The sequence below is a fragment of the Lissotriton vulgaris genome, chromosome 4_1, assembly GCF_964263255.1.
Source record: "Lissotriton vulgaris chromosome 4_1, aLisVul1.2, whole genome shotgun sequence".
NCBI classification, from domain to species: domain Eukaryota; kingdom Metazoa; phylum Chordata; class Amphibia; order Caudata; family Salamandridae; genus Lissotriton; species Lissotriton vulgaris.
In genome coordinates this window covers 978,089,338-978,114,303 of record NC_141691.1, presented here as the reverse complement: position 1 = coordinate 978,114,303, position 24,966 = coordinate 978,089,338, and the positions used below count along the sequence as shown (strand labels likewise).

Sequence of the window (24,966 nt, the reverse complement as noted above, 5' to 3'; positions counted from 1 at the left end):
AAAGGCCCTTATTGAGGTGCAGAGACAGGCCTTGACACACTTCACCTGCGTGGTATCAATGCTTAGGCTAACAGGGTCCTAGGACTGACCCTAGGCTCCTCATGTGACTGCTCCATTGAGATGACATTTCTCTAGGACTATTCTGATCTGTGGATGCGTTGGTAGCATTAGGAACACAGTAAATCATGCATGGTGCAGCAATCTTCATTTTTCACGTCAGGATTTCTGGGAAACGAGGCTAGCAACACACTGCCAATTGCAATGGCTAGGCCTATACACAGGCCCAAAGACCTCATTGCTGGCTGGGTCTTTCACCACTGTGACTACATTTCTACCAAACCTTGAGTTCATTGGGCATGCTTCCAGTTCAGGAAGGCTGTATCAGTTCAGCGGTTTGGAGATGTTGGTCCTAATTCTAATGTCGGTTCAACTGAAGACGTTTCAGGCAATTTACTTCCCTCCCAATACCTGCTTTTGCATCACATGGCCCACTCAGATAAGGAGGGTAGTTCAGAATTAGGGCTCGCTCTTTCATTGGTCTCAGCTGAGACTACTATCGCCATCATGAAAGTCTACGACCTCTTCACTGTTGACAACATTGATTTGGTGGCTTTGAAACACCTAAATCCAGTGCGGGAACAGGATCCAAACAAAGGGTCACCACTCCCAGATGCAAACAGTATGATTTATTTAAAACACACCGAGTAGTTGGCTTTTGCCTTAGCAGTGTGTTCATTTTTTTTTTGGTAGCGGTGTGAGGTTTATGTGAGCACTAGATAGGTGATGGCACTACTAACCGTCCCGCCCCCAACCACAGTATGCACAGTTTTTTACACTTAGCAAGTGACCCCCTTCTGACTCCCAGCATTGTCTTATCCCCTCGCTTTAAAGAAGGAGAAATGAAGCCATATCCCTACAAGCGAGAGAGAGGAGCACTAACTGCGCCATATTTATTTTATTTTATTTATAAAGTTTTATATAGCACGAACATGACCCATTGGGGTATCAGAGCGCTTTACAGTACACTGTTATCACACATTATACATACATTCGGAAATCGCATACAATACAAAAGAGGTAGACATTGGTGTTTGGATATAATCGATGGCAAATAGTCATCAGAGAGTTAAAGTTTTAGGATGTTAATTTGTTGATTAGGAACATTTTCACTTCTTTTTTGAAGGTGGTAAAGGAGGCCATAAGTCCTCAACCTTTCACTTGTGGCACAACCTAAAGATTTTTCCCGGATGTGCCAACGTGATTGACTTATTTCTGAATGTGACGATGCTAAAGCCCAAATAGGCACAAAAGATACATAGGGAGGCAGGCTAAGTGTAGCACACCGGCATACCTCATTGCAGCGCGCGCTGGTGGCAGAGGTCAGGCGCGAGACTGTATCCCCACAGGTGAAAGGCGTGTTACGCAGTTTTGCTTAATACTGCGCTCTCTTGAAGGCACTTTGGGATTCGGGACCCGGAAGTAGTTGTGTGACTTAGGCAGCACTCATTATGCATAGGTTTAAAAAGCACGTTTCGTCTTAAACAAGCTTTCTCTTGTGCGCAGATCCTACCCCGCGTTTCATTACAACTAATTAGCCCGGCAGTGTCTGTTTTACTTTATTATCCATTGATATAATTACCCTCTGACCGATACATACGCAAAGTGCATCCTGATTCCAAATATTAATTCCCTAATTGAGCACAGCCCCTGGATGGTATTTCTCAGCGCTCGGTAATTAGTGTTTTGTTTGAAATGTTTGGAACTAATAACCTAATGTATGGCCGACCTACCTGATGCAGTGCAACCAGGTGCTCATCAAAAGGTCGTAGGTTAAGCTGAACTTACCATCCACTCACATCCTTTTTTTGAGGAGGAAGTGTCCCCGATTCTTAGCATTTTTTAGACCTTTTGTTTTGTTTATTTTGAGCGGAAACATCTTGGCTTAAAAATGGTTGCAGTTATTATTCAGGTCTTCAGTTTCGCTTATGGAAACATTATTTATTTGTACTCACTTTCAAAGATTCAAACCTCTTAATGTTTCTGTTCTTGAGAGCCTATTTTGTGCCTTCAGAGGCGTTGTTGCTGGTTTTGTCCAGTGTCACATCAAAAGGCAAGGGATCAGAGACTTCTGGAAAAGTACAGTGAAAAGGCATACAACCATTTTTCGGTTTAGCATTGTGAAGTGCTTTATTTTTGTTTTCATTGAAATTTAGCCTGCTGTTGGCAACATCACTGATGGGCTCAGCTCTGCCATGTTGACCTTCATGCACGGAATAACTTGAAGATCAAACCTAAAAGCACCAGGCCCTCATGGAGCCCAAAGAATACTATTAAGACGTGTGCATAGTTAATCCAGTGGGCTAAACCAGGTGCGCCTCAGTGCAGACCAATTTTCAGTCCCAATTATATCAAGGAATATAGACACAGGCCTGACTGACCTTTCGCTTGATAAATGGTCCCAGGCATAACTACAGAGAAATGATTTAACCACTAAGCCATACCCGAAAACACGTGGAAATTAAATGTGCTATTGCCCATTCTTCCCCACAAACTCCTTAATTTTGGAACCTATAATTCATCTCACAAAAGACTGGCTAAATGTGTTTTGGGGAAGTTTCATGACACACTCACCCCTAGAATATTATGTAAATGTTTATTTTTTTATTTTTTTTATTTATAGCATTTGTAGAGCGCTCTGTAACCCTACGGGCATCCTGGCGCTTGGGTACATAGCTAAAAGCTTTGTGGGGACAGGAACATGGACAAGATGCTGAACAAAGTAGATTTATTTATTGTGATGGGTTTTAGGAGGATTTTTTGGAAAAAGCCAGGTTTTTACCTTTTTTCGAAAGGTCAGAAGGTCATCAGTTTTTCTGATATCGATGGGGAGGTTATTCCATAGGTGGGCTGCAGCTATACTGAAAGCTCGTCCTCCGCAGGTGGCTTTCTTGATCCTAGGAATGCTGATGAAGTTTAAGGAAGAGGATCGGAGAGACCGGGTGGGCTCGTACCACTTGAATTTGTTCTAGAGTGGTCGGGGACCTAGCCCGTGAACTGCCCTGAAAACAATACATAGGGATTTAAAGCAGATCCTTTGGTGTATGGGCAGCCAATGTAGGTCAGCCAGGGCAAGAGTGGTAGAAGATCTTCGCTCACGGGAAAGTGCCAGTTTGGCTGCAGCTGCCTGGACACTTTGGAGTCTGGAAATGAGATAGGCAGGGGATTCCAGCAAGAGAGCATTGCAGTAATCCAGGCGGCTGAGGATAGTGCTCCTGACTATGTCGGCTCTGGTCTGTGGGGGCAGGAGAGGTAGCAGCCTGCGGAGTCCTCTTAATAGGGCGAAACAGCAGCTGACCTGCTTATTGACGTTTGTCTCTAGGCTTAGTTTGTTATTGATAGTGACTCCAAGATTTTTTACTGAGCTCACTGGGGTGGGTGAGTCCCCTAACGACTGAGGCCAGAAATCTGGTGGTAGACTTTTGGGGATTTTTCCTACTGTGCAATGCAGTATTTCAGTTTTCTCACTGTTGAATTTTAGTGAGTTCTGATTGAGCCAAAGAGACATTTCCAGCATACAGGTGTGGAAAGTTTCCATTGAGCTTGCTCGAGCTCCGTCAAGCGAGATTACCAGCTGGGTATCATCTGCGTAGTTTGTCACGCTGATGCCATGGCTTTTGATGATCCGCATCAGGGGTTGCATATAAATATTAAAGAGTATGGGACTGATAGCAGACCCCTGTGGGACCCCGTGCGGAACTTTGATGAACTCAGATTGATAGGGAGTGATAGCTACTGCCTGCCACCTATCTGTCAGGTAAGAGCGGAACCAGTCAAGCGCGACCCCTCCAACTCCGATGTTCCTCAATCTGTCTATCAGGATGCCGTGGTTCACCGTATCGAACGCGGCGGACAGGTCAAGCAGAATCAGAGTTGCTGATTCTCCCCTGTCCGCCCTCATTCGTAGGTCATCCATGACTGTCAGCAAGGCTGACTCCGTTCCATGAACTGGTCTGAAGCCAAACTGCTCCTCTTCCAGGATGTTGTTGGTTTCTAGGAAGAGGGCTAGAGATCTGCTGACCCACCTCACTATGATCTTTATTGGATATGGTAAAAGGGATATGGGTCAGTAGTTCTTTTGGCAGTTGGGGTCCAGATTTGGTTTTTTTAATAGCGGAGTGACGATCGCCAGTTTCCAGTCTTTGGGCACGGAGCCTGTACGCAAAGATTGATTACATAGTTGATGCAGAGCTGGTAGAATATCGTCCTCGAATTTCTTGGCTATTCTATGGGGAAGAGGGTCTAGAGGAGAGCCTGAAGACGTATTGAGGGCTGTTGTGAGGAATTCCTGTTCCGAAGGAATCATGAAGTTTTCCAGGGTAGCATTTGAAAGGGGGTATGTGTCAGGTTCCACCTTCTCGTCTTTGTTCACTTGAATGCTGTTGTCTTGCATTGAGGAGATAGGATTGCTATTCATTCCCTCTACAATTTTGCTGATTTTGTCTTGGAAGAACACTGCTAGGCCGTCGCAGAGTTCTTGTGAGGGCTTGATTTGGCTATTAGCACAGGCGGGGTGAGAGAGCTCTTTGATGAGCCTAAATGTATCCCGGGATTTATTAGAGCTTTTGAGGATTACCTCAGCAAAGTAGTTGGATTTGGCTGTGATTATTTCTTTCTTGTATTGTGAAATAGTGAGCCTCCAGCGTGCTTTCTCCTGGTCTGAGTAGTTTTTCCTCCAGAGCTTCTCCGCCTTTTTACAGATATTTATTTGTTCTTTCAGTTTATCCGTATACCAGGGGGCGGAGGGTTTTCCCCTTTTTGTGATTGTTTTCAGCGGGATGATGGCGTCGAGTTTTTTTGTAGTCTCGTGGCAAAAGGAAAGATAATTTGTGGTGACATCATTCTCTATTTTGAACGAGGCCCCAACCAAATGTCTTTGTGTCTGTGCTATGTTTGAAATTCAGACTGAAAAAAGAAAATAATTGTGTTCCATTACAGTGTGTCTTGAACCAGTGAAACCAACACTTGTGTAATTTTGGTCTCTGCTTAAGATCTATAATGAGTTTCACAGCTTATTTTTAGTCGTTCTCAGCCAAGCAACTTTTTTTTTTACTTGCATGCTCAAGAGAACATTTTAGATGTGCACGTTATATTTACTGTACATTTGACCACGGATCCATCTATTCATGCCAGCTAGTCTGATCATATTTTAATTTATTTTTTATACCATTTTCTTCTAATGGGTCTATACGTTTTTTTTACTGTTTCTATAGCAGTTTGGAAAGTGTCTTCTGAGACATTAATTTCCAAGCTTTCGATTTGGCAGATCACTTCCAGTGGGCACCTCATACGGTTGCCAGTGCAGTTGCCTTACTTGCATGTCATCTGACCTGCTGCTTGCCTTGCTTGCATCTCATCTGACCTGTGTCTTGCCTTGCTTGCATCTCACCTTACCTGCTGCTTTCCTTGCTTGCATCTCATCTGACCTTCTGCTTGCCTTGCTTGCAGCTCATTTGGCCTGCTGCTTGCCTTGCTTGCATTTCATCTAGCCTGCTGCTTGCCTTGCTTGCAGCTCATCTGACCTGCTGCTTGCCTTGCTTGCATCTCACGTGGCTTGCTGCTTGTAGCTCATCTGACCTGCTGCTTGCCTTGCTTGCATCTATCTGACATTCTGCTTGCCTTGCTTGCAGCTCATTTGACCTGCTGCTTGCCTTGCGTGCATCTCATCTGGCTTGCTGCTTGCCTTACTTGCATCTCACCTGGCTTGCTGCTTGTAGCTCATCTGACTTGCTGCTTGCCCTGCTTGCATCTCATCTGACCTTCTGCTTGCCTTGCTTGCAGCTCATTTGGCCTGCTGCTTGCCTTGTTTGCATTTCATCTAACCTGCTGCTTGCCTTGCTTGCATCTCATCTGACCTGCTGCTTGCCTTCCTTGCAGCTCATTTGACCTGCTGCTTGCCTTGCTTGCAGCTCATCTGACCTGCTGCTTGCCTTGCTTGCAGCTCATCTGACCTGCTGCTTGCCTTGCTTTCATCTCATCTGATGCGCTCCAACTTCCGAAGGAGCTTGGCCTGCTCACCATACTGAAAACTAGTGACAGACCTGGAGCTCCAGGACTCCAAAGAGAACTGTCAACTCGGCTTTCAGAAGTCAAGAACAGCTTCAGCTAAGGTTTCTCAATATCATTCCCAGATTACATCTGCTCCGCAGGGCCGGACTGGAAACCATACCCGGCTCTGGCTAAGTGCTATGCTGCAAAACGGCCCTGTAACAAAAACAGCCCCCAGGGGCCCAAAACCGGCCCCCACCCGTGCGGTGCACAGAGGGATTGCCCGGTGCCTGCTATGGCCATTCCGGGGTCCGGGCCTGCTGCTCTGACTATCCTTGAGAGATTTTTCAACAATTAGCAAGTCACAAACCCCCCCCCCCCCCCCCCCCCCCCCATCATCTATGTAATCGAAAATGTGGCTGATATCCACATCTTATTCAGTTATAATCATACATTTACACTTTGAGTAACAATTATTTTCCTGCTCTCTGTCCTGTGAAAGCAACCATGTTTCCTGTTACTGTGATTTTACCGACTGTAAATCTATTTTACTTCCTTTCTTTAATTTGTCTTTGGCTTCTAGTGCACTTTCCTCTATGTGCAAAATCGATCAAGCATTATAACCCTTTACAAAGGAATCCCTGGACCAAACAGGCCAGGTTATTTGTGATGTATAAGTGAGGTCATGCTTTATCAGTTGTCATAAGTGATGTGAAAATAATTAATTGGAAATCTTGCTGCCTTAAATGGGAAGGGAGAATAGCACAACACGAGGAGTCGAGCTCATATCTGTTTTGCCTCTTTCCACCAGAAAGGGTTGGACCAAATGTTCTTATATGTTAAGTAACCAACACTACTGAAGCTGTTAAAACAGACCTACATTTGTAGAAGACTCTGTTGTAGGGACAAAGAGGACATAAAGAGGAGGAATTTGGAGGTTGATTAACTGGGGGCTGTAAGAGTGGAATCATAAATTGTTCCCTTTTTTCGATTGGTAAGAATGTTCTTTCAATGTGCTTTTTAATGGATGATTTCTTCTGACTATCTCGAGAAGGTTGTCTTTCCACAAGTAAGTATTAAAATAATTTCTTGGCACCCTGTATGATCAGACCAATCTCCTTAGGTTCTATCAGAAATGGTCTTACTTTGGTTGTGACAATGAGACCAACCTTTGAAGGGAGTATAACGTCATGTGCAGGTTGTGTCTGATCTGTATTGTGGATCTTTTTACCTCTTTGGCATGGTTGACCATAGGTCATTGGTTTGCATATTATTTGTTACTTACTTGAATATGGGTTTGGGTCCAGGACTAGTTCTCATCTTTTCTATCAAGTTAAACCTTCTTTGTAAAGATCTGTACCCACATCTGCCAATGTGTTGCAATGTGCCACAGAGTCCAAGCCTGACTTACTTGTTTTACATGTACACTTGCCCTGTCTGGGGAAGTTGTCCTAGACCTCCATCCTGTATCACGTCAAACCAGTGGTATCCTAAATGGATCCTAATGTGCGTTATACTATGGGGTACACGCGGGTATGAACATCAGAAGACATCCTCTCCAGCATTTTCTGAATATCTTTTCAATGTTTACATCCAGCCATTACTTTACGCTTCCAACCTGATCAGCTCTCCTTGCTGAAACAATAACATGGTGGTAAATTATCAGGGAACAGACTGGTTACAGGCTGGTTGCCTTCCTCTAGCACCTATCAAAGTCCCTACAATTGCACTACCTTCACATGCAAATAAGGTTTATTTCTACAGCCTTGCATCTTCGAATTGCATGCTATCTTAAAAAACGTTGTATATGTTCCTAAAATCCAGCATAAAGAGCTGATCTTTACTTAAAACGTTTAATGGTCATCTATCTTTTTTTAATTTTAAATGGGTCTCTCCTTCCTTTCCATCTACTGCATGCCTGCTCTCTCTGAGCGCAAACTTCTCTAGGTCGCTTGCATGTTTGCCATCATCTGTAGTCATGTATTATTGTAAATTGCCCACACCTTATTTCAAAGATCGCAGACTCTCCTTTTTAGGAGAGTGATAGCCCTGCCTCTTAACACCACCTAATTTTCTCATGCTCATCTATTAACTGCACCAAACATCTGCATGCTCTCACATACCCCCTTCCCCCAATAATGATCATACCTAACTCTTATTACTTTAACCTACCACAAATAAACCAGAGTGAATGCATGTAATGGTTTGCTTAAATAAACAAGACAAAACCCAGTAACAACCAACCAACCAATAACATTGGACTAGCTGCTAACCTTGGCTTTCGGAGCAGCATGTGTTCTGGTATGAAAGCGCTTCATTGCCTCCTTTAGGATAGTAAGTGCTATATAAATGCAAATGTAATACAATATAATACTATAGATAGCTTCACTGTAATGTTGGTTGCAGGCATTACCATCTCCATTCATCACTATGCATAAGAAACTCAGCTTTACCTAAAGATGTTGTCTATTGATGATAAGGTCCTCTTGAGGGACTATCTAAGTGCCATCGAAACGTAGATGCCTAATTACTCTCTTGTTCTCCGTCTTTTAGGTTAGATTGTTCATTTATCCTTGTGTCTCCATGCTCAGTCTGCAAGCCAGCACCGTCTTATTGTAATCAACTTTTTATTTGGAAGAGAATGAAATGTTTTCTCAAGCCTAGGCTGTCATGGTCACGACCCTAACTTTGTTTATATCCAGCTTCTGAACATTTGCAGTGCCATCTTAAATGTCAACCATCTTCCACTGTGAATTCTCTCAAAGATGTCCTTCATTCTACTGCCCACCTGAAGGATAAAACCCAGATAGATGATAATAACACTCATGTCCTGCTTAATTTATACTTGCTGCCCCTTCATTTTAAAATCACTGCGACTTATGCTGCATAGCTAGCTGTGAAGGAACTTGTCTGTGTCCATGGCATTGTTGTCTGCTGGGTCAAGGGGGAAACTTATTGCATACTCTTAATCAGTGAACTATTAAAGTAGCCAAGTAATCCCAACAAGCCTGAATGTCATTTAGGGTTTGCCAGGGGTCGCGTCTGACCTGGGCGACCCCTGTGCTCAGAAGTGGTAAGTTACAAACAAGGGGGTTATACCCAAAAAGTCACTGGGACCTGGGTGAAAGTATAGTACAGGAAAAAGGGGTCCCAGAACGTATAAGTACAAGAGAAAATATTTTTTTTTAGAGAAAAATAGACAATAATACAAAATTAGGAACATCATTGTTGTTTAATCACAATGTGTAGACACATAATACCATAGAACAATAAAAGCGAAATTCAGCGCAATAAGTGCCCCAAAAGGGAGATCAGGTAGGGAGGGTTGTGGTGTTGGGGAAAGTGTAGGGTATTTAGGGTGGTGACATAATAATGGTCAAAGGACCTTAATAAGCAATGAGATTGATCTGATTTATAAAAACACACACATTGGATTAAAAAACAAATCATGTAAATCATGCTTCCAGTAGTTTACAATCAATGATAATTATGGAAGGAAGCTGATACATGGACTGCTGGTCACATGAAAGGACTGTCGACGTTTCGACCCACGGAAATTGTAGGCAAATGTGGGTGCCTTACTGGGGAGTCTTCATCAGGACGGGGGTGGGGCGTAATACCTAAAAGTAAGTTCAAACGGAATATACATGAGAAAGTCCCAAAGGATCTAGTATAGCTAGCCACGAAATTACATCAAAAATGGGTGGGAAACAAGGGAACAGTGTATTTATTTACCATGAAACAGCAAATTATATCATGGTATATCTGGTATCTTTGGACAGAGGAACATCACAACGGCTGAGTGCTGGAATGACAAAAATCAAAGATAAGGCTTAGCTCTGTTCCACAGGGACAGTCCAGTCAGAACTACTCAACCACATCTCCTCTGCAAGTGAGCACAACTAACCCCAGTCATAATTCAGCCTTGTTGGTAACCATTAGTCGGGTGCAGTTTGGATTCTGTAGCACAGTGCTTTTTTTCAGTGGAATCCTTAGTAATCCGAGTCGTGCAGAGTGGTTTGTGTGGATATGGCCTGTAGTTCTGTGCAAATGTGTAATAAAACCTTTTGATATCCACCGTATGTCTGAATTGGAATCTAAATGTGAAGAGTCCCACATTCCCCACTCCTAAATGTTAATTTACCAGATGACAATGTCAAAATCAGCATATTGAGATCAAATCAAGCAGCACTGGCAAAACTGAAAAAAATGCTTTGTAGCCAGTGCTGGCCCTCATTGGTTAAAAAAAGACCCAAAAAACAGCTGCAACTTGATAATGTATGCATGTGCATATGTCACTATACATGCAGCTGTATGCATCCATATGCTGCAGCGGACATTTTTTAAATTTTATTTTCCATTGCTAGATAGCGGACACCAATTTTGGAGCAGTACATCAACCAGCAAAAAGTGTTATCATGAAAGGAGTGGCCTGGTATCAAATTGCAGCTGCCTGACCCTTAGGTATTATTTTTTTTTATCAAAAAACAGAAAGTGATGGTAGTATGAGAGTGCAGTGGCATGGGGGTGGAGCAAGAGAACACTGCTGAGTAGCAGGAGCAATAGAGGGCCGGCTGTGAGGTGTATCAGAAAAAAAAGTCATGCGGGACACAAAGTAATGAGAGAAGCAACAGACGATCTTGGGATGGAGAAATACTGATAGTGCAGAGAGGGAAGCAACTTGGGGGGGGGGGGCAAGGGGGAGCAGCACACAAGGGAGTGTAGAAGCACATGCACTTTCTCAAAGTGCTAAAAGAAAATTAATAAGTTCTCTGTTGTAGAGCCATGAAAGGATACAAGTCATCCAGTCAAAAGGATGTTAAAGAATCTATGTTCTAAAGAAGGGACAAAGACAAGAAGATGAAAGCAAGCAAGCAAATAAGATTGGGTAGAACCAATCAATAGTAATCAGTTGACCCAAAGCCTACTTTAAGTATTGCTATTGTACACACACAGCAAAAAGCTTTCTGCTGGCGAGACCTAAAAATTGCAGACAGACTTAAATCTCAAGTGTTGAGTTGTTTCTAGGAAAGGTGATCTTGCCAAGATTACAGTTGGCAGGCAGTGACCTAAACTGTGTTCAGGTATTGATTGGTAGTACCTTTGAGAGGCTAGCTTGCCTTAAGTGGTTTGTAGGTCAAAACTTTGCTGACAAATGGAGAAGATTCAAAAACTCTCCTAGCTGATGAATGAAATCATTAAAACATATGTGCTGCGAGTTAAGCCTAGCTGGGTTCGATCTGCTTTTTTTCACACATGAAAATCAATTTTGCAGTCCTACGGAGCACGGTATATAAAAATGTTTTGTTCCAAAATAGGTGTAGCCTGCAATTGAATTAGGAATGAAAAGCTGTTTGTGGTGCTGGATGAGAAGGAAACCAGATGCAATGGTGTTTGTAAACATGACCTTTTACTCAATGAATGCTACTGTCCGTGGAGTAACCTTTTCTGGCCGCAGGAGCTGGGTGTTAGTCCAGTCCCAGCCTTGGTCGTGAAGAGCCTTGGAATTAAAATAGATGCTGATCTGTCTATTTCCCAGCAGGTGTCTGCAGTAGTGGGAACCTGCACAGGCCTGATGAGACAGTTCCGCAAGCTTGCCCCCCTTTTGAGTTTCTCCACTCTTAGACTGATCGAGTCAGCGATGATAATTTCTCGTCGGGACTTTGGTAAAGCCCTTTACATCGGCCTTCCGGAGAAGTTACTGAGTCGGCTCCAGGTTACCATGAACGACGCGGCCAGACTGATTTTTAAATTTCCCAGGAAAGCACATGCCACCCCTCTCTTGCAGCACCTGCACTGGCTCCCGGTAAGGCAGAGAGCCAAGTTTAAGGGCCTTTGCATTGCCCATAAGGCCATTCACGGCCAAGCCCCACAGTATGTAAAAGATCGTCTAGCTCTCTACACTCCCATTCGGACTCTACGGTCCTCAGAGGCTTGCCTGCTGAACTGTCAGCGTTTTAGGCTGGCTACCAAAGGGGGCAGAGCTTTTTCAACTGCCATTGCCCCTTTATGGAACAAACTACCAGAGATTGTGCGCAAAGAGCTCGCTCTTCTTCCATTCAGGAAGAAGTTGAAAACGGTTCTTTGCCAAGAGGCGTGGGGGTCGGATTAATCTCTGTCCCTGTGTTGGGAGGCTAGGTTCTGGTTTTCTCTCCTTCTACAGCGCTTAGAAACCTGCAGGTGATAATTGCGCTCTATAAATATAAATACCAATAACAATACCAATACTGTGATTCATCATCACCTGTGCATTTGACAGTATGAACTGCTATCTGACAGAAACATCATAGTACAAATGTCTGCGTATTTCAGAAAGTGTATAGCCTTATATATAAGGTACAAAATCAAACCACTTCGTGTGGAAAAGGGTAGGGGCAGAGTGGAAGTCAACATAATGATGCGTTAGGTCTTCTCAAACCATTTGTGTTATGTGGTGGGTTAGTTAAGGCCAGGATCGTGATATTTGCTCTTTTACCTTGGAATTACATAACTGGTATTGAATGAAGTGCTTTTACTCTTCTTGCTTGCCAGTATTTTCTTTAACTCCTTGGGCTCTGGAGGTCACGCCCAAGCAATGGGCACTCATGAAGCAACTGAAGTGTCCCTTCTGTCACCCTGCCCAGGGTCCGAGTAGGAGATACTCTTACCCTCTAGCCCAGGATGTATGATGGTCCTGCAGATGACGCAATTGCATCAGTGATGCAATTGCATCATTTGCAGGACCATCACACAGGAAATTGCTTCTTGGTTTTCCTACAAGCTTGGAGGGGCCAGCCTCATTCTCTGTGCTCACAGAGAATTTTTGCAAAAAGTGAGGTATCTTTGGAAAGCTGGGAAATTTAACTTTCCACCAATAGGACTCGTACACTGCAAAGCGCCAGGCGATCACAGTGGGATGTGATCACCTGGTCCTTTCTCTAGATCACAGGTATTTTTTTTAGGGGGCATTGCCTTGTGGGCAAGAGCATGTGCTCCCCAAACCCCTCAGAATTTTCAGTCTTTCTGCCTCCCTTTGGGGTGGAGGGGGTGTTTACCCACAGTCTGACCCCCATCATGTCGAAAGCCCACTAGACACCAGGAAAATCCCTAAACTAAAAATGCAAAGGGGTGAGGATGACCCGCCGTAGCAAAAAAGGTATCGCATTCTTTCTTCCCCCCGCCTAACCCCAATTGCAAAGCATATTGGTGGTTTGACCCCAGCCTGTTGGGCAGGGGGCGGGGGTGGAGAAAGCCCACCAGATGCCAGGAATTGTTCTTACTTAAAATATGCAAAGGAGTGGGGACGGCCCAACCTGGGCATGCCTCCTTCCCTTAAGGGAGCAATACAGTCTTTCTGACGTTCCCTGGGAGGCAGATTGAGTGGTTTGCCCCAATCTACGCACAGGGGTGAGTAGGAAACCTGCTTGCGCCAGGGTTTTATTCTCCAAAAAAAGGTTTGGTGGTAGCACACCATGGTATACGGTCTCCCCTAACCCCCTCTCGGGGGGCTGGGGGGGGGGGGGTAGGAGGTTTCTTCCGATTGGGGCGGTTGCCCCTAATCTGCTCCCAGATACGGTTTATAGACACTAAACACCAGGAATTTTACATTTGGGCTTCCCACCCTGGCACCCATCTCAAAAGGAGCAATAAAGTCTTGCTTTTGTCCCTGCAGGGAGATAGGATATTTGCCGTCAAATAGCCCCTTGGTGGTACAAGTCCCAATAGACACCAGGGATTTCAAAATAACACCAAAACAAACTAGAGGAGATGGGGCACCCCTTGTGATCAGGCCATACTCGATCTTAAATGGGGCAATAGATGCTTTCTGCCCCTTTTGTGTGTCCCAATTTGGTGTAGAAGCCCATTAGACAAAAGAAATTTTATATTTGGGCAAAACAAAGTGGTGCTGCTGCCCCACCCTGGCATTGACCCAAACCCCATCCCAAACCCCAGTCTTTTTATTCCCACCCCCTGTGGGACAGAGAGAAGATTTGCCTCAGGGCATCAGCAGAATGCCCACTAGATGCCAGGGATATTTGTTTGCCATAAAATCATGGGTGGGTCCTGCCCATCCTGACATCAGGCCCCACCTCTACCCCTAAAGCCTCAATAGTCTTTCTGCTCCCACTGGGGACTAAAGCATACCCATCCATACGGCAAGCGAGGCAGAGGCGCAAGTAGAGTAACATTTCGGGGCGGGGGGGGGGGGGGGCTAAAAAAAATGTTCGGGAGGGGCTGAAACTTTAAGAAACAGGCAGAGTGGAGCTGCTGGGGCTCTTGGAAAGGGTGAAACAACATCAAAGCCCCATTAACATGCAAATGGTCTTTTAAAGACCTGTGAAGTGCTCGGGTGCGGCTGTGTGTGTGCCCGGGAAGCTGTCTCATCCCGGGCTGCCACTCACGACGAGGGTGGTGCTGAAGCCCTTTGAGTCCAATGGGTGTTGCGCGCCTGAAGCGAGGTAATATTTCAAATGTTCTGGGTGCTGTTTATACTAGTGGGCCAGCAGAGTGTAACTAAAGCTCAATTTCGTCCCACTTGCCTTGATAAAGGGGTGCACTATTTGGGCTTGGCCGCCAGCCGGCAAAATCTACCAAACACAGACCACTTATGAAAACTAAACACTCAAGGGAGTCTATTTTGATGTGCAATCCTTGGATCATGTGTATAACCCACAGTGACCTGCAAACCTTACACTGTTCCTTAAATCACACATTTTCTTTACATTTCTGTGACAGATATTTCCAGTTTCTGCTGGGACCTACAGAATTCATACCACCCAGTGTTCACACGGCTTCTGTGTAAAAAAAAAAAAAATCACATGATCCACGCAAGTCACATCATCCTGAACTCCATTATATGTTGATTTCCTTGGGTGCCACTGTGCTAGGGCCAGCATTCTGCTGCTACCCACATTGTAAATAAAGCAAAAAAACACTGATTTTGCTGGGTGAAATGTGACGTTTCCATGTTGTGTTTTGTGTCATAGCCTCCTGGCCAGCCACACAAACGAGGTCTGTTTTTAATGGGAGACGTATGGCAAGACAGAATAGTAGAACATTTGTCATTACAAATAGGATTTCTATGCAACTTTGTCTTCCAAATGCAAGACAGTGTGCAAAAAAGAAAACCTTTTGCAAAATGCCGTCTGAATTACATGATTATATGCATAGCCCCAAATTACTAGGTATCCAATTTCCTAAGCTCAGTATCTTGTGCACTTTTCAGAAATTCATGTTTCCTTCATACCCATTTTTCATTAATTATATTTTACCATATGAATTGCGACATGGTTGGTGCACAACCAAAAATCATTCAAAGGGTAATCTCAGTTTTTGGCTCTGGATATCGCATGTGTACCTTTTGTGTACATTGGGTGTTTTTATGAAAATATAAGTGCAAATTATCCCAAACATCCAAAAGCGGGCTTAACAGTGGGGTCGTTGGTGGTGAGGGCCCAAGGTTTAGCAGTCAAGTGGTTAATAAGTATTAAAGGATCATTTCGACTTAAGAGCCCCACAGGCAGGCAAGTCTGCTGTTGTATAACAAGTGATGGTTTATCGGTACCTACATTAACCGCATGCGCGCTAGCAGGTTTTCCCGCTGTGCGCTGAATTTTGAAAATCGCGGCTTTTGTGACAAAGCCAGCTCGTCATCCGCGTAGCGCAGGTAACGCCCATGACGAGCTGGCTTTGTCATCCGCGTCGAAGGGGTTAAGGTGTGCTCAATGGGTTTCTTGGCCATCTTTGAAAGTCCTTCTCATGTGCCGCATACCTAGTACTTAGACAAGTCAGAAAATATTTCTCATGGGTACTTGTTGCTTTGTGCCACTAATTATATGGATTGTTTAGATTTAATTAACTGGAACAGCCCTTATTATTGAGTTTGTGTTCTATGTCAGTAGTTAATGTTTTGTGGTTAACCCCTTTCACTGCCTACTGTTTTAGGGATGTTGCTTTATAGCAGTAGATATAGGTGTGCTGTTCTCACCTCTTGTATACTTGGATGAACGAACCCCCCAGCTCTCCAAATATGGTCTTTCACAAGCCTTTACTTTGTCCACTAGCCATTGACTATGCGTTTAGCCAAATTCATTTCTGTTTAAAACCTTTCCAGCATTTGTTCCCAGACTACAAAGCTGCCTAGGCAGACAAAGCCCGTTGTTGGCAATGTGAAAAATGATCACATTATGGCCGCAGGGCATAGGAGCGATTCAATGTGGTGTGAACATTGCAATATTAATAAACTGGAACCTGGAAGTTCACCTAGTTGGGGCCAAACAATACTGTGATTCTTATCCACGCCGACAGCAGCATTTATCAAATTATTACAAAAACAATGTGATTAGGAAAAGGGTTGATAACATCTATGGCGTGATTTTATCAGTATAAAGCCATCTTGGTGAGGAGTCCGAAATTAACTGCAGAACCAGCTTTAAACGAGAATTGCTCACAGAGACAATGTGTCTTTTAGTATGATATTAGACCAGACAGAAGCAGGTTTTTCCTCAACCCTCCTGCCTTGCCCATTTGAATCAAATTAGTCATTTGTGCAGGAAGGAAAGATGTTTTAATATACAGCAGGGTCAGTTTACTCAACACTCAATGAGTAAAAATCATGCTGCACCAATATGGACTTTTCATGGTCTGTCTTGTGCCCTTGGTCATGTATGAGCCCTGTGTCCATATGGGAGAATGCACTGTCGTTCTCCTTTTTTAATGTCTGGTCGGCCTGCTTAATGGCTTGCCTTGTGCTTTTCTAATCAGGCTCTCGTTAAAAGGTAAAGGCGTAAAACATAAAAGAGCATGAATTAGTATTGATCACTCAAATCTCACTTTATGTGCCCGACTTCAACACGAGGATTAAGTGCAGTATATAAATAAAGCAGTTAAAGGAATATGTCCTGCCCTAGGTAGCGTGTTAGAAGAACACAGCAGGAGTGGTGCTTGAGACGGTGTATGTGACTGTGTACACTTGGCACCAATGCAGAATTAAAACTGCCAGGCTGCTCCATTGCTAAGATCTGTGAAAATGTATTAATATCTGGGAGGCCCTGAGGAAAGAGTGCCAAAAATGTAATTGATCTAGGATACTATGCAAGCATCATAGTGATAATGAAAAGCACAAGGTTTTGATTGCGGATAGTGGTTTTGTGTTGTGATAACTGTTTCAAGTCACTTGTTTGATTGACGTTTACCATCAACAATATCTACAGACCTTTTCCAGCAATTATAAGCGCGTCTGTCCTGCCTCCTGTGACCAAGAAAACTTACTTGATAGTACTTTTATGTGGCATTCAACACACTTGACCACCCTAAAAGTCCTCAATTAAGAGGGTTTTCTCTTAAATGGCTAATACTCCTACTTGTCGACTCTTCCCAGCTTGAGGGAATTGACCCCCTTTGACTAAGCCTGTGTGTTTGATGTAATACTAATATACCAGCCATTAATATAGCTATTCCAACAGACTACAAATTTATACAACTCAATAGAAAGGGAAAGACAGGAGGGGGCATAGGAATTGCATATAAAAAGGACCTTCAGGTGCACTGGACATCATCTATAAATAACAAGATGATGGAACTAGGCATTTTTAAAGTGCTAGTATCCCCGACAGTCTCTTGGGATGGAGCCCTCCTCTATCGGCCACCTGGTCCCAAATCTAAATACAACTTTGCCACAGCCTTGACAGAACTCATTGCTATGCAAGCCATAAACTCTAATAACTTTGTCTTGCTAGGAGACTTTAATTTTCACGGTGAAATCGAAGACAACCCAGAGGTGAAGGGGCTCCTCTCAAATCTGGGCGACCTGGGACTTAGTCAGATGGTGTCAGGCCCCACTCATACTGCAGGCCACACCTTAGACCTTATTTTCACGAACTCAGAACAGCTGAAAGTACTGCAGCCAATCCCGCTTGTCTGGTCAGATCACTATCTAGTCCAATTCTCTCTCCATCTCCAATCAGGGCCAAACTATAGGGTAACCCCCACGTACAATAAGGGCAAATATAAAAGATCTTGGCAAAAACGGACGATGGACAGCTTTGCCAAACTATATATCGAACAAGCCATAAAAATTGAACTGATGGATCAAGATCCCTCTGCAACGCTGGCGAGTTTTAATGGAGCATTAACGAAAAACACTGGACACAGTGATCCCCCAAAAAAGCGACTTTAGTACAAAGGGGACCATCAACCCCCTGGTACTCTGGCAAATTAAAAGCCTTAAAAACTACTTGTAAAGCATTGTAGAGGAAATGGAGGAAGAGAAAACTCCCAGAAGATATGGAAACATATAAAACAGCGCTATCCCATTATCATCACAAAATTAAGAACCCTCGGTGCTTCTATATTCAAACCCAAATAGAAAAGTCAAAAAATTCGACCAAAGCCCTGTTTGATATTGTTAGAGATTTTGCTCCCCCCCCTCTATTGCATACTTTTTTCATGACAAAATCGCTAAAATCTACGCAAACTTCCCAGTCGCGGATATAAATAAGACCCAGTTAAACAATGAGTCGGAAAAACCCCCCACAACGAATAGTGCTATGCTCAATCAATTTAATCATGACTCGCTGGCAGAGACAAGTAAACTACTATCCGCAGCCAAATCCGGGTCACCACAGGATATATGCCCACCCAGTATGATGGCCCTTGTCTCCCCAATATGTGCCCCAATGATCCAACGTATCTTCAATGCTTCAATTGAGACTGGTCTCATCCCGAGGGCTTGGAAAGAAGCCGTTGTGCAGCCGATTCTGAAGAAACCATCCGCAGACCTATTGGAGCTAAGTAACTATAGGCCGATATCTCTGCTACCTTTACTGGGGAAACTACTGGAAGCAAATATAAACACTCAACTTAGCCAATACCTGGAAGCAAACAACCTGCTTGACCCGCCCCAATCTGGTTTTCGACCGGGATTCAGCACAGATACCGCTACGCTGGCGGTCACTGACTCACTAAGACGTACCCTCGATGATGGGGGCTCTTCAATCCTGATCCTCTTAGATTTCTTCGCGGCCTTTGATACGATATCTCATCAGAGGCTAGCGGAGAGACTAACTGAGTGTGGTTTCGGTGGCACTGCCCTACAGTGGCTGAGAAACTTCCTAAAGGACAGATGACAAACTATCATGCTTGGCCCATTTGTTTCCAAAAAGAAGTTCCTACTGGATAAGGGGGTACCACAGGGCTCATGTCTTAGCCCTACCCTATTCAATATTTATCTAGCCCCCCTGGCTAAGTTGATTCAATCCTTCTGCTTCGAGATTATCTCGTACGCCGACGATACGCAGCTACTATTCCCAATCAGTAAAAACATCACTGAAGGGAAACAACTTTTTATGGGTGGTATGCTGGCGATTGCAAATTGGATGAGGGAGCAATGCCTACAACTTAACCCGGGAAAAACAGAGCTAATGCTCTTAGGGAAGTCCGCAGACCTCTGGACTCCGGATTGGTGGCCCCTCCAACTGGGCTCCACACCAACACCTTCTACCTCAGTAAAAAGCTTGGTAATCCAACTGGATGTTAAGCTAGATATGAAGGATAATGTGAAAAACATCGCAGGATCATGTTATTATAATCTGCGACTACTGCGCAGAATTATACCCTATCTACCTCTGGAGCACCGCAGAACCGTAGTGCAGGCAATGATAGGAAGCAGGCTGGATTATGGCAACGCTCTGCTGGCAGAGGTAGGAGTCACTGCTCTATCAAAGCTGCAAGTAACACAGAACACCGTGGCCAGAATTATCTTGAATTGCCCCCTGGAACTCCCTCCCTCCCCCTGCTCAGACAACTGCATTGGCTGCCAATTCAAAAACGCGCCATGTTCAAGATCTGTTGCCTATCCTTCAAGGCTCTAAGAGGTGAGGGCCCAGCTTATTTTAGGGACAAACTTTTTAAGCACGCGAGCGAGTGTAACCTAAGATCAAATGCTCTTGCCCTCCTGAACATTCCCCGGATACGGCTAACCCGCACTGGCGGTAGAGCATTCTCATTTGTAGCACCGAAATACTGGAACTTCCTCCCAGTGATGCTGCGAAAATCTACCACCTACCTGACCTTTAGGAAACAATTAAAAACTTGGTTGTTCTGAAAACTTTCTGACCACAGTATCCCCCCCCCTCTGGTGAGCGCTGAGATGCCCCTGGGTGAGTCATGCGCGATAAAAGATTCATTAACATAACATAACATAACAACAAAACACATGCCAGCCCTATATGTGTGAATAGTTGATACTTCTCTGCTTCATGTATGGTTGAGTACACACTTACTTACCCTGCATTTGTATACACAGCGTGCATTACAGTGTGATCCCAGGCTTGTTTCATTGCTTGGGAGTTTTCATCTTTCTCTTTTCTTAGTGTCCAGGGTTTCAATTTCTGGTTGTCTCATCTTTTGCTTACATCATAAATAAGAAGGGATTCTTCAAGCCTGAATTCACATCAAAAAGCGTGTGTCGCCACCACCGAGGCCACATTGAGTTTGAGGGTCTATATCTTGTTCTAATTCAATATACATGATCTGAAAAGTTCATTAGACCAGTATATATTTCGTTAACAGCACACCTTTTAAAAAAGGACATAAATAATATAATGCCTAAATAAGAAATAAAATATTCCTAAATAATGCATGACAGTATTAGTAAAGTTAATATGAATGCTTTAGGATAAATACATTTAAGAGTTTGCACTTGTACTCCAAATGTAATATCCCACACATTATGTCATGATTTGTTTCTTTAGGAAAGGCTGACTGGGATAGTATTCACACTGGATGACTCGGGATAAACCCCACTGCCATGCTCATGTCCTCATTTGAGATAGCATGCACATAAGCCAATAACTACTCTCACCTGAGCAGTTATGTCGTTTGAAACATTTCAGGTTTTCAGCTGGTAGTTGTTATTTTTTTATCATGCAGTTGGCATATTGGGTTAAAAAAACATATTAACCAAGATTGAAAACTTGATCCCAACTAACAGCTTTCAGGAGAATAATTGTGTTTATTGATAAAATATGTGCATTTATTTTCATTTTGCTAAAATATTCTTCATGCAGTCTTACTCCAGGTCACATCGGTACCTGGAAATCTCTCTTTTTTACGTTTTGCTTTGATTGATAGATATTAAGTAGCATCTTAAGTGTTTGAAATATAACATGCCCTAAGTATAGTATTGTTCCAGTAAAATTATCAACCAGGTTTACTGAAACCTGTGGTTTGCAGCACATTCTACCTGTCAACAAAAATGTAATCCACTGTAAAATCCGAAGTGTGGTTTAATTTGTCAAACAACTGTTATGTATCAAGACATTAAAATGTGAGTATGATGAATTCAATAAGAACTACATGGATGGGTTTATTATCTTTTTTCAGTCCTATTGGGTATGTGTCGAAAAATAATAATAATAGAAAATTGCATTATTTAAATTAATTTAATTAACTTTTCTTGTGATAGAGACTTATTAAGATAGTGCTTCGATGGAGTTCCCTCGGTCATATTAGGTTTGTGACATTCTTTAGAAAGGTGGCAAGTTCCTAAAGTCAACCATGAAACTTAAGGAAGCTGCCTTTATCCTCAATAAAAATCAAGACATTTGGAAGATATGAGTAATTCACAGTGTACTATGTGAAATCGCATAGCTATTTTCCCAACCATGTTTTGTGTATATGTGCAAAGCAGCATATTTGCAGTACATTTTTGTGTATTCTGAAGTACGACTTTTAGTGCTTTAAAGTTGAACATGACCAGCAGTCTGAATCCGTTGCTTTCAAGAGCACACAATCGTTTTGATTGGAGATCAAAACTATTATGTGTTGGAGAAACTCCTTTTAATTCTGATCATGTGCAGTTCATGTAGAACTCTGTGGCTGGTTTAAGCTGGTGACGTTTTTTTAAAGCAATTTTAATCTCATCAAAGAAGGCCTCAGTGATATTCTGTATAGTTTCACTTCAGTTATGAATGCATTCTTTTGTATTTTGCAATCAGCATGTGCTCCAATATTGGTTATAATCATACTAATGTTTACATAGCGTGTTTGATCAATCCTGTACCATTTTCTAAAGGGTTGTCTGCAAGTTGCTCAATCAATCAATCAATCAAAGCATTTATATAGCGCACTACTCACCCAGAGGGTCTCAAGGCGCTAGGGGAGGGGGGTCCGCTACTGCTTGAACAGCCAGGTCTTGAGCTTCTTCCTGAAGGCGAGGTGGTCCTGGGTCAGGCAGAGGTGGGTCGGGAGGGAGTTCCAAGTTTTGGCGGCGAGGTAGGAGAAGGACCGTCCCCCTGTGGTGGCTCTTCGGATTCGGGGGACGGCGGCGAGGGCGTGGTCGGTCGATCGAAGCTGGCGTTTGGGAGCGTAGAAGTTGAGGCGGCTGTTGAGGTATCCTGGTCCTTGGTTCTGTAGAGCTTTGTGAGCGTGGGTGAGGAGACGGAAGGTGATTCTCTTGTTGACCGGGAGCCAGTGCAGGTCTCTCGGGTGTTCTGAGATGTGGCTGCGACGGGGGATGTCCAGGATGAGTCGTGCTGAGGCGTTCTGGATCCGCTGAAGTCTCTTCTGGAGTTTGGCTGTGGTTCCTGCGTAGAGGGAGTTGCCGTAGTCCAGACGGCTGGTGACGAGGGCCTGGGTGACCGTCTTCCTGGTCTCGGTGGGGATCCAGCGGAAGATCTTGCGTAGCATGCGCAGGATGTTGAAGCACGACGAGGAGACGGCGTTGACTTGTCTGGTCATGGAGAGGGAGGAGTCCAGGATGGAGTCCAGGATGAAGCCCAGGTTGCGTGCGTGGTCTGTTGGTTTGGGTGCTCTGCCTAGGGCGGAGGGCCACCAGGAGTCGTCCCAGGCGGAGGGTGAGGATCCCAGGATGAGGACTTCCGTCTTGTCCGAGTTCAGTTTCAGGCGACTGTTCTTCATCCATTCGGCTACCTCTTTCATCCCTTCGTGGAGGTTGGCTCTGGCGGTGGCGGGGTCGTTGGTGAGGGAGAGGATCAGCTGGGTGTCATCGGCGTTGCTGAGATAGCTAATGAGATTGTGCCCAAGAATAGACTGCTGGTGTAAACTTAAACAAGGCTCCTGGCCTTGGAGTCTGTTGTACAATACTTTGAGTTATCAATAATATTGCATTCCAAGAAGGAAATATGAGTTAGTAGTAAGGGAATTGAAATCCTTAGAGCGTTAGACATCATGTGGGTTTTGACAAAGAACTGTGTGTTCCGGCAGGTTAATCAGCATATTCCAAAAGGATCAATTTTACCATACCAAGTATTCATGAGGTAGATCTAGACCAAATATTCATGCGCTATAAAGATAGTATGGCTAATGGCTAAAATAAAAAATATATATTTGTATGTGGTTGGTGGTAGTGGTTTTGTGTCTTTCTTGTCCTTGATATTATTTTTATACCTGCAACTTATTCTCATTTTGAGATGTCTTCAGAGCTGTTGGTAGTGCACTGCTGCATAAATGGGATCTTGGGCAGTCACTGTAGTGTGGAACCTTTCTTTAAATGACTTATTTTACTGGTAGAATAGTGGTTGAGCGTCCAATTATTTAATCAAACTCCTTCTAAACAGAATTCTCATTATTAGTGCCTATTTTTTGTTAGCTACTGTTATGCATTTCTTGAAGATGTGAAGTTTTTCATAAAGATAAATATTGGGCAAGGTTAAGAGTGTCTGTTTTTGGGTAAGACAAACTTGATAGAACTGCAGTTGGACTTGTTGAGCTCATCTGTGCCACTGTCTTTTGCTTTCATTGCTCTTATGGTTTTTAAAAGATAAAGGGCCATATGTATCATTGAAATTCGCATTCGCAAAGGCCGAAATTCGCAGAATTTCCTTCCTTTGCGAATGCGAATTCTCAATATGGTATGTATTAAGCAAATGTGGGTCAAAATAAGGAATTGCACAATTTGCGATTCCTTATTTTGCGATTGCATTTAAGGAATCGCAATATTTGCGATTCCTTAAATGCAATGTATGATGCAAAAAAATATTGCTAATTGTCCCTACGGAATCGCAAATTACCACCAACTTCAAGTTGGTGGTGTTGCGAATTCCTTTAAAAAAGCATTTTTTTAAAAACAAAAGGTGCCATGTGACGCTGATACATGCCCTTAGAGCATGTAGGTGCGCCATATGCGCACACATGTCATTGTCAGGGGTGCAGCAGGGTGTCCCTTGAACACCCCTGCACCCTTGAAAATATTCTCAATTTGCGATTAGCTAATTGCTAATCACACATTTCCCCTTCATTCCTATGGGCCTCCTGGCCCATGAAATGAATGGGAAATTATTCCTTAATTGCGATTAGCAATTTGCTAATCGCAATTAAGGAATGTTAAGAAATCGCTAAAAAGAAGCTGATTTCTACATACATACCATTTTGCGATTTCTAAATAGCGATTCCTTAAAAATCGCTATTTAGGAATCGCAAAATGGAATGTTGATACATATGGCCCTATACCTTTCCTTTCTGTGCAACCCCTTTTCTTTAATTCCTTGTGTCTTTTCTAAATTAATTATTTTAATGCTTTTTTTATGGTGAGAGCAAATGTATAAACACAGCAAGTGATGCTCTCATTCATTTTTGAATCACCTGCAATTAGTGAACATATATTTTACATTGGATAAAATGTAATAGTCCAAGGAAGTTCAAGCACTACACCAGGCTGCTCCCTGATGAGGGACAGTAGAAGTAAGTTACACATGCGAACCCAACTCCAGAAGAGCTGCATTGGCCCCTGCAATTTCATTGAAACCAGTTTGAAACTTTGTCCGTCTCTAAGGGAACTATCCATGGCAAGTGTCCCAAGGATCTCGAAAAGACTGTTAAGTGACGAGTTAGTTTATTTAAATTGCAACCTCTATTCCCAGTAGAGGGATTTACTAGTATTTTATCTTTCCAGGTTGCATTTGAAACCCAGCCCTGAACCTC

General features: G+C 43.5%; 1 protein-coding gene across 2 annotated transcripts in view; it reads left to right on the top strand.

Annotated features, from left to right (window-relative positions):
* Positions 1 to 24,966, top strand: part of ZNF407 (zinc finger protein 407) — a 1,778,346-nt gene that overhangs the window by 1,346,238 nt on the left and 407,142 nt on the right. The window lies entirely within an intron of this gene.